The sequence below is a fragment of the Strongylocentrotus purpuratus genome, unplaced genomic scaffold (genome assembly GCF_000002235.5).
Source record: "Strongylocentrotus purpuratus isolate Spur 01 unplaced genomic scaffold, Spur_5.0 spur5_scaffold_18, whole genome shotgun sequence".
In the NCBI taxonomy this organism is placed as follows: Eukaryota; Metazoa; Echinodermata; class Echinoidea; order Camarodonta; family Strongylocentrotidae; genus Strongylocentrotus; species Strongylocentrotus purpuratus.
In genome coordinates this window covers 18,907,498-18,923,914 of record NW_022145603.1, presented here as the reverse complement: position 1 = coordinate 18,923,914, position 16,417 = coordinate 18,907,498, and the positions used below count along the sequence as shown (strand labels likewise).

The window sequence follows — 16,417 nt, the reverse complement described above, 5'->3', positions numbered from 1 at the left end:
ATACAAATATAGAAAACATAGAATTGTATCCATTAATGGTGCACATGTATTAATGAGCATAAATATTTGTTGAACTAGATATTTATTTGTTAGAAAAGTGATAACTATAAAATATGAAATTATGAAAAAAGGGCTAAAAGGGCTAGATGGGATATATAAAACGCCCTAGCCCCCATTCCGAGTTTTTTCTTTTCACTTCGTCTACACTTTTCATAATGCAAGTTAAAGTTTGCGGACATCAAGAAATTATTGTGTTTATTCGAAACTTATTGATTAGAAGTTATTTGCTGTCCAATTTAGTGCCTTATCATTCAAATACTAATGATTCTTCACCTAAAAATCGGACAGAATGTTTGTACAAGCAATTCCTTCCTTCATGTGACCGCACATAAACTCACGATTGCTATTAATCTTTACTTGTTTTTAGTAAGAGTGCATTCTGTGCGTGTGTATGTGTGGGAGTGGGTGAGCGTGTGTGTGTGTGGGTGGATAATTCAGTAGCGTTCCTCCTTCCCACACCCATACTGACGATATGAACCCGTTAAACTTGCCTTCCCTTACATTGTATTGAGTATGCTTCCCGTGGCCTTCGTAACTCCAGTATTCGAAAACTTAAACGGAAGGGGTTAATAAAGCGATATAATAATAACAACCGTGTCTCTTGCAATCAGTAAAGAAGGCTGATGCTAAGATGTCTCCCTATATTTCATTAGAGGGCGGAAACTGGCACCAATCAAAACATTACTCATACCCCAGCCAATACGAATTTAATGAGTTTTTTTTCTCAATATAGTTCAAAGCGATTGGCACATTACTCGAATAATCATTTAATCAATATTCAATACCTAACGTCCCCAATCTGTCCATTTGAATGAAGTGCCTAACCTTTATGATACTATGAAATGCTTAATGTGATCGCCTTATACGAAAATTAAGGTGCATATTCAATCAAATGACAGATAACTTTTCCAAAGAAAATTTCCAAGTAAAGAAATAAAGAAAGAAAGAAAGACAGACAAATATGAATACAATTTTTTTGAAAAGATAATAAATAAGCGAGGAATAAATAAATACGATAACACATATTATACTGGTAAAAGTTGGAATATTAAATTTAAAAGAAATAATGCTGTAATATGTAATGATGGTAACTGGTCATCAAAAATCGTAAGTATTTCAAATTAGACCTCGCAAACAACTTTTACCATTTTCGTTCTTCACAAAGAGACTTGTTTTAATACCAAAAATGTGTTTCTTTGATGATCATAAAACAAAGAAAAAGATTGATTGAAGTCGACGTGACTGGTTATTTCGATCTATACTGTAGATGAGAACAGATATTGGATGTGATAGAGATTCAGTGGCGTGGCGTGAGGTGACCCATTAAAGGGGCACTGGAGCGAGGGGGGGGGGGCGGTATATCTCGAAAATGTATTGGGCTACATACAAGGGGGACGCGGGATGTGGCCCAATAATCTTCTTTTCTCTTCCTTTCCACCATTTCCCTGTCCCTTTTCACTTTTCTCGCTTAAAAATAAAAATAGTTTGGTCACTTCTCAATTTAAGGTGGGGGGCACGTGTCCCCATGCCCCTCTATAGCTACACCCGTCTCGAGACTGTACGACTACATATCCTTGACGGGAATATCGAACTCGACGACAAACATAATTGGTATCTCACTGTTACCTTAATTTCACATTACAGCGTTGTAAATTTCTATTAAGATTGATATTCTAACTTTAACAATGAAAAGATGTGTCAGCACGTTTATTTATTCTTCAGTTATCTATCTATTTTTGTCCATTCAATTGTAAACAAAAACGAGGGTGACGCTGAAATTCCAGGCTTATTACTAAATGCGCAATCATTCGGCTAATACCGACAGGCCTCGTAACGGCACGCGCGTTCGAAACAAATACGAAAGTGGATCTACTATAGTTGGTTATAGTCCAACAGGCATATAAGACGTAACAATATCTAAATGAACTCGAATTGAAATGAGAAATTCAAACAATTTAAACCAAGGTAAGGCGGTACCAACCAAATCCTACGCAAACTAATTACCACACAAACAATGAATATTTCAATTATAACGAGATCATGAACAAAATGAATAGCAGTGTGATCGACCTTACAAATAAAATTCTCAGAGAGATTCTAAGAAAATTGTGGAATCATCGGGAAAGCCACCATAGATCCCCCTCCAAAAAAAGAAAGAAAAGAAAGCAAGAACATTTCAAGAAAGAGAAAGAAACATAATTTGGGGAAGAAAATACAATTCGGTATACAATATGGTCATTGAATATGACATTTTAACAAATTGCCTACTGACTAAAGGTGTTGGTAAACATATTGTGGTAAACAATCTATAACGAAATAAAGCATTAAATATTTGCAATCAGGGTAAGAATAGAATACTTAAGACAAATGAACGAATAATAATGTACCAATGTTTATCAAGTTAACTTCCAAGATAAAGGTCATTAACATCAATATGTAATTCATAATTTTAGAGAAATTCATTTATTTACCTGATACTGGTGGGTTCTCCGGGGAGCGGGTAGGGGTGATTGGCTTGAGAAGAAATGCCTTCGTGCGAGGACAGGTTTTGATGAATAGATGTCTTCAGGAGCAAAAGGTGAAGGAAACTAAAATAAAATACGTCCTGTATGGACTGCGAAGACTGATGAGGGAGAACAAATTCTTGGTGTATCTTGTGGCTTTCTTCCCAGTGCGAGTTAAGTGTTTTAAGACCGTGTTGCGACAGAAATGGTCGATTGGCGGGAAGCTTTGTGCGTTTTATAGCAAAAAGTGTATCGTCTGCTCTCCTATGTCGCGAAAGTGCGTTGATGGTTAAAGCGCATGCGCAGGAAATCCAACCGGGGAAAGTGGCTACAATGATACCACAATCAGCATTATTTATTTGCAGTGTGCTGCGCTTCAATATCTCGGTTCATTTGACTATCCCATTAGTTTGAAATTAGCCCCATTATAGGCTAACGCTACATATTAAGATGATCAGAAGTAAATGGAAAGTCACGAATAAAAGAGGAAGAGGAAAATCCCATTTAATTTCCGACGTTCAATAATTTTTTTTATTCACATTTTTAATGAAAGAATTTTTTTCATCAGATATAGATAGAATTGTAGTATACACATCGGGTACACGATTAGGTGTGTGTTTCGCACTGAATAATGCTGAACTACCATTCTTTAGGTACGCCTGATTTTTCAGAAATAAAGTCGTGTACTTTACATTTAATAAAACTGCTTGACGAGCATACTTGTGCGCTTGCGGGCGACTTTAAGGTTGAACTGGGAAAAACCTTCCCATTAAAATGAACTTGGGGACTGTCCCCGATGTGAAATAAATGCTTGTCATTAAAGATAAACTTTTTTTTTTTTTATTGGAAGGCATTCGATGCAAATATGCGGACACAATTTCACTGCCGCGACAACAAGTTCGATTTGACGGCATTAGCAATATTCGAATATCAGTTATTTGAGATGCAATGCCCTGAGTACGCCATTGACACTTGTTTACAACCTACGAATTTTAGGAAAATAAAGTTTGTTTTTGAATCATCTTAGTATCAGATTATTAAATGTCATATTATACTTGTTCATTATATTGGCAATACCGTAAATAAAAAAAAAAAAAAAACAGAAAATGCAATAAATTTTCAATAATTTATTGCATTTTACCCCGGTCCCCAACATAACAAAATTCCTCTTGATGGCCATGCATTATGGCTCAAGGCATGGGCACACAGAGGATTGTTTTATGTTGGGGACTTGGGTAAAATGCAATGAATTATTGAAAATTTATTGCATTTTCTGTGTTTTTTTAATTTATGGAAACTGCCCCCTACCCTAGCCCCCGCTGCGTACAGTCATGGTTCAGTGACAAAGCAATAGCCTCGTAACTGTGAGGCCCCAGGATCAAAACCGTGTCGATGTGCTATATTAGTGCCCTTTTGTGGGGCATTAATCCTCATTACTGTCAATTATGACTTAAGGGCGTAGGTCCCCTAGCTGATAAGCATAGTAGCATACACATGCTTTAGCAGTCACGGAAAACACACATTGGCAAATTATGTTATTCAATACAATCTGAGAATGTATACTATCATCTAGATCTATTATTTTTAAATTATTTTTTAAATAATTCCATAAATTGGGGTAAAACAAAAATATTCCAACTATATGAGCGACAGTGTATTTACATGTCCCTATTTGCATTCACATATTTTAGGAAACTATTCAGAATTCTGTTTTACTTTGCTGTGCTTTGGGGATCGACGGATTCAAGTCCTCTCCGAGGGACTTGGTAGTGGGGATCAATGGATGTACATTTATTTACTATAACGTTATGTATTGTAATAGTTTAATTATGTATTTCATCTGTTTATTCATATGTATTTTAATGTACCGTGTGCGGACATGCTGAAAAACAACTATGCCAAGCCTGAAGCATGTTTTTTAGTCTCCGTATTTAAATAAATAAACAAATAAAAAAAAAACCAAAGGGCACTTGCGCATCGACTGGGTTTCGAACCGGACCTTTAGGTTACGAGACCACTGTCCTTTCACTGAGTCATTGCTTGGCATCAATTTGCGTCACAGCTGACATGACTGAAAATAGGTTTATCAGAAATCTCCTTTCACAACAACTGTTTTTTTGTTGTAATTCAATCAGGAGAAAGCCACTTAGGCATACAAGATAAAAATGGAAAATGCCTTTTTGATCAATATTTTACGTATATTTTGCAGCCTTCTTGACAAATTGAATTCCTTTCATCTTCTTATTCAAATCAGGAGAAAGCAATTAAGGCACTAAAACATACAAGAGGAAATGAAAAATAACTTGTTGACCAAAATACCACTCATCCCTTGCTGCCTACTTGAAATCTAAGAATTTTAATCATAATATGCTACATATATTTATTGTGTTTGTAGCTAATGTTCTTGATTTATCTTCTAAATAATGAAAAGAATACGAACAGCCGAAATTTAGGTACATTGAACTCTTCTGGTCAGAATAACAGCCGAATCGGCTTTTAATCGTAGACAATCGTACTACTGGTCTGACGTCACTACGTTGATGAGCCGATTTATCATTATTTTCCAAGGAAGCATAACATCCCTTGAAATTTAGATTTTCTTAATCATATGACTATTCAGATCCTCAGTCATTAGGATGTTACATGTTTGAGTGTTCGTATCAAATGATATTGCAAATTCACCCAAAATGGGATCTAAATCTGATCATATAATGTGTGATGGGCTTTAGGCATCACGTAAAACAATCATTACGAGATGATCGATCCTGATTGATAAGTTATGTCCCACCTGGTCATACAATACACTTTTATATTTACAGCCCATTATGTGGCAGGTGGGATTTGCTAAATCTAATTTATAATCAATCCATTATCCAAAAACAAGAAAACCTCTAAGATGTGTTATGTAAAATGTTTCAAAACGAGTGCACTTGATGCGCTATTAATAATGATGAATCGATATTAAGCTGTCTAGAATAAAGTAGGTAGCCACACCAAACCATTCCCTTTAAATCTTCGGTCGCGTATCCTTTTTTCTGTGAAAAATAAGGTTAAGAATCACAACCAGAAAACAGTAACAGAAACAACAACAATAGTATTTCTTGATTTATTACCTTCCGATGATTAATTAAGTGAGTTTTTTCAAAGATTTTCCTAAATACAAACAAAATATATTTTTAAAAGGCATCACTTTTAAATACGCATAATCTATTTTGACTACATTTGAGGAGGACGTGATTCTTTTGACTAGTTTGTCAAAGTATCAGATGACAAATAAATATATTACGTTATATTTCAATACGTTAGAGTGTATGTAACCCGTTTTTCACAGGACAGATAACATACACGAGAATGTTCTTTACGCTTCTGATGTAAAGTAAGTAGCTTCAAAATGTTTGTTTGCTTAGGGCGATAAAGACAAAGAATAAACAATTTGAAGGTGTTAACTTTTAAGAGAGAAAATCAAACAAATTGAAAGTAAAACTGCAAACATTATTCAAACACGAGAAAACGATTTGTTTTCCCTTCAAAATTAATTTCCATGTAATGGTCCAAATAGTCTCCGTATTTAGTCGTCAACCACGATCAATTTATCACCTTTGCAAACTACACTCATTAATCTCTTTTTTCAGGACCCTTTGAAAATCTGCAACTCGGCAACGTCAGGTTAAGAAAGAAACAAAAAGATTAATGCGTTCTGCCTAAAATCTGAGACTAAGCACGCGTCATAAGGTATGTTTTCATCAGCTCGAGATAGCTTGCTACTTCTAATTTGGGAAATAATCGCGAAGTTACATATCGCATCTTTTTATCAGCTCGGAACTTGACCTCAAAACTTGCTATTTTGCTCAGCGATCGCGCTTAGTGCGAGTCTTCGGGCTGGTGAAAAGGCACCGGACAAATAGCAGTATATTTTGCCAAATAGCGGGATAATTTGCAAACTAGCCCAATATATCTTGGGATGATTATCTCGACCAAATATCCCGCTAATTGCAACTTCGGGATGATGAAGACGCAAATTAACTGGATAATTTGCGATCGGGATAATTCAAATAGCGGGATATTTGGCAATCTCGAGCTGGTGATGACAGGCCTATAGAGGTGACTAAGAATACGGAAATCTCTACAACCTAGGCAACGGTGCTTGAACTAAGTGATTGCTCCAATGTTGGTTCGCGTCAGTTATTTCGGAAGTCCAAGAAGTACAATTCTTCGTGCTAATGGTTGTAATTTATTAGTAAATGAAGCGATTGGAGTGATGGCCAAAGTTCGATGGAAGATTATAAAGTACCGTATCATAAGCTGATTGATTTCAGTGATATAGTCATTAATCAACGGACAGTTATTATTTTCCCCTCACAATACACTTTCCATTGACTTTTTAATAGTGTTACTTAATTTATAGTAACATAAAAGCCATCTTGTAGCCAATGTACATAACAATAACATAAAAACAAACCAAAGGATATTTTAATACCGTTTTTAATAGCGTTACTTAATTTATGGTGAAATAAAAGCTATCTTATAGACAATGTACATAACAAATAACATAACAACAAACTAAAGAATTACTTCCTAACTAGAAGTGCTTAATAAGAAAATACTCAACTCGCTGTGGAACAGAAAAGGTTATACATGCATTAATTTCATCTCGTATTGATTTCGGAAATGCTCCCTTGTTCAACCTGTCTCATAATCAGCTTGCCAAATTACAACAAATTGTAGAATGCCACTGTTCGTATTGTTATCCTCTCCAACAAACACAGTCACATCACACCGGTTTTCAAGGAACTCCATTAGTTAATTATAAAAGAACGTATTGCTTTCAAACTTCTTTTGCTTATGTTTCATTGTGTTCATGGCGCGGCTCAACAGCACAATATTTCTTTGATTAATCACTACGTATACACACCTGCCAGATCTTTACGTTCTCAAAACTCTGGATTAATTATTCTTGCAAAATTTTATACAAAGTGGGGGGGGGGGGGAGGCCTTCGCTCATGCCGAACCACCACTCCGTATTTGTTTACCTAGAGGGATCAGAGATATTCCCACAGTAGAATCTTTCAAAGCAACCTTAATACTTTTCTTTTCCATTTGCTTCAATTCGAACAGATTTTTACTTTTCTTTGTGTTATATTGTATTTGTGTACAAGAATATTGATGTTTTATGATGTTTCGCCTTGAGCATTTGATTGTAAGTGGATTTGGCGCCTTATAACTCCAATATATTGTTATAAATCATTTCTATATATTAAGATGTTAAAAACTAAAGGGTTTTGAGAAGAAAGAAAAGGATTGAGTGCACGATTTTATGTTTTTTTCACGAGATTTCACCCCCACAAACTATTATTTTTCTGTAGTAAAATATTAATAAAGTTAATTCAATAATTCAACCATCTTGTGTAATAATATACGACACCCTTTATTGCTTTTCAGCATTTCTATTTGGACGGAGAGAATACAAAAAATGAGGAAAAAGGGAAGAACGCTCGCTAAATATATTTGATGAATGTACACTTTGTATATTCCTTAAATTGTTGTATTTTTAAAACCGATCACTGATGCTTGTGGGGTTAGCTGTAACCAGTAAGGATGTATATTTAAGTCTGTACCCCCTCTCTCTTTCCGGTCAAACAAAACGTCATAATTGCCTTCAATTCGATTCAACCTCAACACTCCTGTATAAAGTTCCTAAACAAATTTGTGTCTGCGCGCTTCTAATCCCTGCTGTGATTTAACGCGACAGGAGTGGGATTTGGTAAGCATTGTAATCGAACCCGTCTTAACTCGCAAGGGGGTTCCTTTTTACTCATCCAAGGAGATTATACCAACGCATGTTATCCTAAGTTCGGGCTTCATAAGCATGTCTTTGCATTATTCATCAAAATTGGGATTCGAATGAAATAATTACATACTACCTATCACTGTGAATTATTTGGGATTTTACTGAGAGCTTTGCGGTTTTAGGCTTAATTGGATTTCAGCAATGTATACTCTCCATTTTCTTGCAGTTCATTTAATGAAGGATTTGATAGCTCATCCAATTTTGTTGTGTATATGAGATCTATTTGTCTTTAGAAGAAATGGGGCCACGTGCTAATTTGGCGGCATTGTCTCACTTTGTTAATTGTTACATATCACAAATCTTAACTGTATATGTGTTATGGAAAGTTAGTCATTCGATGTCGAAAATTATGTCAAAGCCTGTCAACCGTTGTCTGAAGAGTTTCATTTCCAAATGTGATAAATCAACTAAAATTTATTTCAAAATCATTCAAAGTTATTATCATCTTTTATGATTAATTATATAGCTTGAAAGTTAATTGCACATGACATGTGGTTTAAATGAACGATTTTGGTCGCCACATCGATGGATTAAGCGCCTTTTAGGATGAAACACAGTTTGACGCCATTTTAGTAGAACGTACATTTTAAATCAGTAATTTATACCTCAAAATAAAAATAAGTTATATAGCGTCATTCGTTTACATGTGATAGATAAGCCTATTAATTGTAATCTAAACGGAAAAAAACATAATTCCATGAAGATAACTTCAGCGTCTTTCATGACTTTCGGAATAATTGTTTAAATACAATTGTGCCTGCTCACTGGTTTTTATTTTAAGGGCTCTCGAAAGAAACCACATCACTTATTTCTTTTTAAATCAATAAATTATCATCTTCCCCTATTCTTATTAGATAAATATACCTTCAATTTTTGCAACAGATTCTGTTTCATCATTCAGGCCATTCCCCTTTTCCATCTCTTTATTTTTCCATTGGTTATAATGTGACCTCCTTCCGTTTTAAAAATGTTATAATAGCTTTCCTTAGTTTTTACTTGCATTTCTGTTTTAATTCATATCAGTCTCTCTCTTTCTTATTCATATTCCTCCAATTTTTGTTTGTTATTGTCAAATTAATATTCCTGTTGTGTTACAACAAACACTTATGGAAGCGCAAACAAATAGTACCCCTTCTTTCTCTGTGTCTTTCCCCTCTCTCCCGTCAAACTATTTCGGTTTTTTAAATAGATATTTAGGTCTTTAGGTTTCCGCACTCGCAAAGGAGAACGTTCTATAAATTAACATATATCACACTATTCTGATGTTTCGAAAACCTTTCTTTGGTCAATGGCTACATTCGCAAGCGCTGCGAAACGATTTAAAGGTGGGGGGGGGGGTGCTCGAAGAAACTGAATTGTCTAACGTGCACTATGCTGTTTCGGGGAGAATAAAATGTGGGGGGGGGGGATGCTCGCGTTCTCCATGTCTTCCCCGCCAAGTACCTAATTTTATACAAAATTAGTCGGTCTCTTCCCAGTCTATTTATTCCTGTAAGGTGTCGCATCAATCAATAATGTACAGAAGTCATGTAAACATCGTTTTCTTGCAATTCTACTCGCATATATCTCTCAAGGGTTCGGATATTCCCCCAATGACATATTACTTTCGTTGAAGTACGCTGTGTCACAATTACAACATGTTGACGGTAATGTCCTTTCCTGTTTATTCCGAATAGCCTTCCAGAGTGAATGTGCTGCCAATTAACTGTATAAGAAATTGGTTAAAACTTTGTATATTGATTTAATTAGTTTAAACATTCATTTTCAGGATATAGCTTGGGATATGCGTGTGTGTATGTGGGTGCGTGGGCGGGTGGGTTGGTACCGAGGACACGGATAAGAACTGTACCTTTACTTCGTCGACCACTAACACATCGAGGACGTCAAAGGTTCTAGAACCCTGCAAATTGTTACAAATATTAGGCCCTTTCATTCTGGAGTACGTTTTTTACGTGCTCTATTTGCACAGAAAAGGTACGTCCTCGGTTATGCGGTAAATTCTCACATTGTCCTTGGGGTGCAATATTCACCAAACATCTACATACATGTGTGTCCTCGCAGATCTAAGGGTATTATGTTACATACATATATTGCTTTACACCAGATAGTTTAAAGGCCATCTGTACTAGTTTGGCTAGGAGGGATTAGACCACCCGGGAAGGTCGCTGACAGGTGGCTATCTCATCAACTCAGCTCTCAATTAACATAAGCAAAAGAGGATCATGGGGGGGGGGGGCAATGGTCACCGAGTAGTCATTGTTTTCTATATAGAGGGAGTAAGTAGCTACAAGTAATACAGTGGCGCAGGCCTTTAATGTGTATGGGCGGATGGCCGAACATAATGGGGGAGGGGGCATTTTGGGCCCCCGTCAGGGAATTGAGAGATTAACCAAAGATGATTATTCGTTTAGATACTATGCATAACTTTTCCCATCAAAATATCAAACAATTCATATAGTATTAAAAACCGAACTGTAAGATAATGGCAAACTCATACAAAAAACGACAAAGAAAATGAAGAAAAAAAGGGCAAACTCTATTTTTTCCAAGGGGAGGGGGGGGGGGGGCGTTCTGCTTGAAACAGTCGAGATATGTTTTCAAGCATCTATAGACTTGCATAGGTGTATGAAGTTTTGCAATTACGTATCGATGAGTTATGCAGGGAACGAAATTATTACGGATCCGAGGTGGATGAAAGGAGCGGCAAAACAGGGCGACTTTCTTACTCTTCAGTTCGCGAATATTTGAAATCGATCTAGTTTTATTTGCCCCTTCCTAGGATAAAACGAGCATTAGAATTGCATTAAAATTGAGATACACGATCTTCTAAGGCTTAGTTACTCTAGTCGCAAGCGTTGCATTAACCACAATGTCCCCGATTTGTTATACCAAAATAGAAATAAAAAGAGAGTGCATGTCTTTCCCAAACCGCTAATGTTGTTAATGTCACGAAGTGCCGAAGTAAAAATACTGACGAATGGACTATATAACAATAGAATCAGTCGTGCGTGCAACACGCGCTGAAAAAGACAAAAGACCAATTAGTGAATCCGTAGCATTACTGCCAGTTTGAGTTTACAAGGTTTTGGTAGATTGAGGGTTAACAGTATTGTTGAATTTTGAGCTACCAATTTTGTATTTATTTATTTATTTATTTATTTCTAATCTTTTGACAGGGTAGCCCATTCACCAATAAGTAGTGGTCTTCCATGGGGCACCGAATGAACATGAACATACTTACATCGTTTATAACGTTTATACAGTACAGTTAAAAATAATACTCGTTTGCAATATCATTAACTTAATTCAACAGTAATGTCAATAGGAAAATATTGATTAAGTCGCAATTATGTGAATATGTCATGTTGATATTACATAACATGAACGTAGTGTATGTTCGGCTGAGCCATTCACAAATTACAACTTTGTTTAAACAATCTCTTAAATGAATTGACAGAGGAAGCCGTTCTCATCGAATTATCTAGCTTATTCCATTCAAATATGGAAGAAACGATTGGGCTACATTTGTAACAATCAGTGTGAAATCTAGGCACATGTAAACATCCACTATCTATTTGCCTTGTATGATGCTCATGTACATCATTAGGATAGATTAAGCCTACCTGAAGGTACGAAGGTGCTAAGTTATGAACGCATCATCATAACGCGACTTAACTCAAACCGTTTCAAGATAAAGGTATCAAAGATATCGTCCACATTGCTTTCATTAAAAAAAACGCTCCCTAAATAAACTCAGCTGAACTGTCCCCTGCCTTATAGTTCTTTCGGATATGATATTTATTCAATCATTTATTTATTCATTTATTTATTTATTCATACAATTTTTATTATTTTCATTTAACTGTATTTATTTTTCATTTATGTTTCATTATATACATTTATTTTATTAATGTTACCACTATGGATAAACTTGCCTACATGTGTATGCTTTTCGGTCCCTACAATCTGATGAGAAACTACCGACCCCTTTGCTTTCTCATATCCTACTTTTTATTCTGATAAATGGGTTCGAAAATCACTTACATACACATGATCACTCATCTTAGATTTCGTGAAGAATAAAATGGTCAAAGCCAAACCGCGATGACACATCAATCAACATTCTAATTCACTTCACGTTTTATTTTACAGCCTTTGTTATGCTTTTGATTTATGATAACGGTCTGCTTGCTTTCCGCATAATTATTTGTTTAAAATGGCCTACATCTTTTAAGATTCATCCTTTCTACCGTATACATTTATTAAGCATGTCAACTTAGTGGCTGATGGCAAATTGTGCTAAATTTGTAGGTTAGGAGGGTGAAGGAATTACACTTATATGAAAGTCTAAAATAAAGAACGATACACTTTTCAGGAGCAAACAAAAATATGCAGAGTTTTGGTGGAACTAAACTTGATTGATTGATTAATTCATTTATTCAGAAAGGCGGTCAAATAAAAACATCAGCTACTATAAAACTGGTTTCAGAAGGGGCCGTGAAACAAAACAGATCGGATATTACATGTACATCACGCAAGAAGTAGGCATTATAATCATAACAGTAAAGAATGATAATATAGATCTCCCTGCTTTTTGTGTGGTTAATTTAACTTAATGAAGTTAGTGCACTTTGTGCAAAACGTGTTCGACGCCATCGTATCCGTTTTAATAAAACAAACAAAATAATATTAATATGGGAAGTAATAGGGATTGTGTACACACAGATTTGAGAACAAATTGATGCACTGGTGTCGTATTAATTATCGCCGTATTGTCAAAAAGCACCTATTAATTGACTGCATTAGGACAAAAAAAGTGTATAATTCTGCAGGATATGATGCAGACGAAAATGATAAATTAATCCGGATTCATGGAATCTGTCACATCTGCCATCTACGATGACAGATTAAGTATAATATCAGCCTTGGGTACACAAACACTTAATCCAACGTCATTGCTAGAGTGCTTTATAAGTCTATCGCATATGCACCAAACTGAAACGGGTTCAGTGTTTTTGTTTCGTTTTTATTTGTTTAGTTTAAGTTTAAAGATGAAGTTGAGTTCTGGTCATGCGATTGCATTATGAAATAAACAGTGTGGAATCGACCAGAAAAGGTTGATCATCTAGCACATAAGAATTTGTGTGTATTGTAAGGTTCTGGAATCATCAAAATGATAAGAAATTTGGCCAAGTCTTGGTAAAGTTACAAACACTGTACACAGAAAGATAATATGGGACTACACGAACACGTGGCGTAAAAATCCGTCCCTGGATTTTTACGATGTTACATGACATATTTAGAATATGAAGGCATTTAAAGAGCCATGCTTTTCGGGGAACATGTATTATCTGATGTTCTTCCACACTTGCATAATACAAATGATAACGCTCACAAATTATTTTCACCTCTTCCCAGAACTCAACCTTCTCTTTAAGGAATATGAGTATGAATTCAAATAATATAACGGATCCCAGTATAACGCGATAAATGGTCATACCGGATAGTGTGGGCCCACTATTATTTAATTATATTTATACATTTTTTCCTTTTATTGCAAATTTGTTATACTTTAACACATCGTTGCACTTCAAAATGCAATCATTTGATTCAATCCTCCAGTATCCTTTGGAAACCCATGAACGGAAGCTAAACGTTAACAATCGGCTTGGTTTAAAAACAGGTGCGAAACTACTTTATGAAGGGCTTAGAGGTATTGTAGCCAACTTATACCTTAGCAACACCAACAACACCGACACGAGACCGACAACAGATTTTTAATAATCAAAATGGCGACCCTCGTGGAAAGATGCTGAGTAAGAAAAGGGCTTCTACGGCACAATATAGTAACGGTGACAATATTGCTTCGCGTCAATATCATGCATTAACCGATAGGATAAAATAGCTTTATCTGGTAGATTTTGCACAGCTATAAACTTGCATATGCATTCTTGCTCATCTGATATGCTTCAAGAGTACTTCTAATTATGGAGTTAGGCACAATAATTTGAGAAGGCTAAACAAACTAAACCAGTATCATATTTTATTTCTCGCAGCTCTCAATGTCATGAATGACAGCCACGACAATCAATTGAACTCGTAAAATAATAGGGTTGCACATAGTGGCGTATCTAAAGTTTGGCCAAAGGAGGGGGCAAAGCATTTAACTTCCCTTGATTCATATACCTCGTTTGGATTGTAGGGTTTTTCATGCTACGTTCACAAAGGTTCGTATGAACGATAATTTCGTACGAATCTCCCTGCTTTCCATTGTCTTCCCGAATTTCCAATTTTTGAAAATCGTTCGTACGGCGTTCGTAGCAGTTCGTAATGGCATTTGTGACCGAGGCTTAATGACTGCTGTTATTATCATCACGATACGTGGTAGAAGCAGCAACGGTAGGAGCAGTAGCAATACTAGTAACAGCAGCAGAAGCAGCAGTAGTAGCAGAAGCAACAGCAACAGCAGTAGAAGCATGAATTTGTCTGGATGGGCACTTCGCCCCTTGCCCCCTCCTTCCAATGCGCCAATGCGTGCACCCACGTCTGCTGTAATCCGCTGCCATGAGCATGAACCGAAAATACGAACTCGGTGGCGTCCCAAATATTATTTCATTGATACTTGGGGAAGATCGCATGATGTTTTGGCGAGACATCATGAGCAATGTGAGCAGTGATGGACGCAGCTAAAGGGGTCACGTCCCCGGTCTCCCAATTGATTGGTAAGAGAGAGAGAGATAGATAGAGAGAGAGAGAGAGAGAGAGAGAGAGAGAGAGAGAGAGAGAAGAGAAAGGGGAAGAGATAGAGAGAAAGAGAGAGAAAGAAAAATGTAGAGAGAGAAAGAGGACGAGAGAGAGAGAGAGATAGAGAGGGAGGGAAAGAGGGGAAGAGGGTAGAGGAGTGGAGGTAGGGAGAGGAGAGAGAGAGGAAGAGGGGGAAAGTGAATGAATAAGGGAGGGGAAAGGAAAAAGAGAGAGGGTAACGTCAACATACAAATTAAATGATATGACCACATCCATCCTTAACCCTACCTCACTCCGTGACTTCTTATCGCGCATTTTATATTAAAAGCAAACTGGACACCCTACGATCCTTCTGCGATCCGATGTTCAAAGAAATCGTATAGTTGCGTTGGATATGGGCATTCAAAAACAAATGTAATCTTCCTCATGGCGTATTGAATAATGATATAAATATCAACAAGCGAATTTCTAGTCAGTTTAAGCCTCCTTGTCAGCCATGTCGGCGTAAAGGACAAATCGGCTTCAAATCGTACTCGATCGCACGACTGAAATGACGTTGGCCTACCTACGATAGCGCAATCAAACAAATTTAATCTTCGTCATGGAAGTTCGAATAATGATATAAATATCAACAACCTAATTTCTAGTCAGTTTAAGCCTTCTTGTCAGCCGTGTCGGCTTTTATGAAAAATCGGCTTCAAATCGTAGGCGATCGCACGATTGAAATGACGAAGTCCTATCTACGATTCTAAGCCGATTTAAATTTCCCTCCTATATGGAACTTGCAACCCACTGACATTTATGTTGTATCATCCATGGTATTCCGAACATGTATTTTGATATTAATATTCGACATGTGTGAATGTTTATATCGAATGCTATTTCAAATTCTTCCGAAATCGGATCGGAGTGTTGTGGTCTTATAGTGTACGGGGAGTAGAATATGTCGTTGGCGCCGCCTTCATTCAACCATCCACCCCTCATCCCTCTCAATAGCTTTACCAAAGCTATGCATCACTCAGTCAAAGTATAATTTACATTCAAAAGTCATCAGTGGATACTGGTGATCATTCAACCAAATTCCCGCCATTTTTCATGTATTCGTTTGCCATCAAAACTTGGCGGCTATCGATTGATTTAGTTGAGCCAGTTTCTTGTCCATTTTCCTGTTCTTGAAATTGAATTATCTTTGAATCAGGGATTTTCCCCTAATAACAGAGATCTTGACCGCAAGGTATACAAGTCATTGGAAATGCTGGTC

General features: G+C 36.5%; 1 protein-coding gene across 1 annotated transcript in view; it reads right to left on the bottom strand.

The window, feature by feature from the left end:
* The window catches only part of LOC755899, a 30,908-nt gene extending 28,092 nt beyond the window's left edge, over window positions 1-2,816 (bottom strand). The window contains exon 1 of the mRNA XM_001192435.3: window positions 2,532-2,816. The gene's annotated coding sequence lies outside the window, so the exon portion shown is untranslated. The remainder of the gene's footprint in view (window positions 1-2,531) is intronic.
* Window positions 2,817-16,417: the final 13,601 nt, after the last annotated feature.